This window comes from Hemicordylus capensis, chromosome 3 (genome assembly GCF_027244095.1).
Source record: "Hemicordylus capensis ecotype Gifberg chromosome 3, rHemCap1.1.pri, whole genome shotgun sequence".
Taxonomy (NCBI): Eukaryota; Metazoa; Chordata; class Lepidosauria; order Squamata; family Cordylidae; genus Hemicordylus; species Hemicordylus capensis.
Window position 1 is genome coordinate 312,328,360 of NC_069659.1, and position 1,118 is coordinate 312,329,477.

Sequence of the window (1,118 nt, forward strand, 5' to 3'; positions counted from 1 at the left end):
GGACTCTATATCTAGACTTTGAAGCAGATCGGTCAATGAATTGATTTTTTTAAATGATTTTTTGAATTTTAAAAAAACCTTCAAAAAAGTCCGATAAGTGGCTTGTTTCATGGCAGAAAATTACAAAATCATCTGAAACTGAAGCCCCACCACCCCACCCCTTGGACCATCATTACACCCCATGTGGTGGAATCTGCCAATTGCCTTCATAAAAAAGGGTAAACATCACCCCCTTTCACCCCATTTATATTTCCGAAATGGCTTGGCCTAGGGTTCTGAAATTTGGCACACGTGTAGGACAGGTTATCAGGACACTTACCTGGCAGGGGAGACACCATGATTATGAAAGTGGTTTTCCCATGGGGAGGCTCATCTATTGCATTCCACGTTGATGCTCATCCATTGCTGACCCATGTGATTTCCTCAAATGCGGGAAACTCGACTGCATAATTTGTGCTATGCAGATCTTGATGCAGATTGATCAATCTTTTAAAAATTATTTTATAATTTTTAAAAAAACTTCCCCCAAAAATCTATAAGTGGCTTGTGTTGTGGTAGAAAAATTACAAAAACTTCTGAAACTGAAACCACCCCTCTCCCGGACCATCATTCCACCCATGTGATGGATTCTGCCTTTTGCCTTCATATAAAAGTGCAACATGCCCCCCACTTTGCCCAACCCTTTGCATTTTCAGAATGGCTGGGCTTAGAGTTCTGAAATTGGGCACACATATAGTCCAAAATAGCAGGACTCTGCTTATTTTTATTTCATGAAAAATCTTCAATCATGCAATTTTAATGAATTTTTCCTACTGCAGTAAAGCTGCCAAAAAGAGTTATCTCAATCCATAGAGTACTTCACATCTAGTAAAAGTAGAACTGTTACATCTGAATAAACAAACAACCTTTTTTAAACAAATGCACTGTGCTGAAGGTGGTTTGTGATCCAAAAGGTATGCATGAGAACTGTGAAGCAAGGGGCACATGTTGAGGTTTAAATTATTTTCCTTATGAATGCACTATATGTTCAAGTTGGCTTTGTGTTTGAACTGTGGAGCAAGGGACATGTTGTGTCTTAGTTAGTTTGTGAATCATCAAGAAGCTGTGTGAATCCATTG

General features: G+C 38.9%; 1 pseudogene; it reads left to right on the forward strand.

Moving 5' to 3' along the window:
• The first annotated feature begins 311 nt into the window (after positions 1 to 311).
• On the forward strand, positions 312 to 490 carry LOC128352628 (uncharacterized; annotated as a pseudogene).
• Positions 491 to 1,118: the final 628 nt, after the last annotated feature.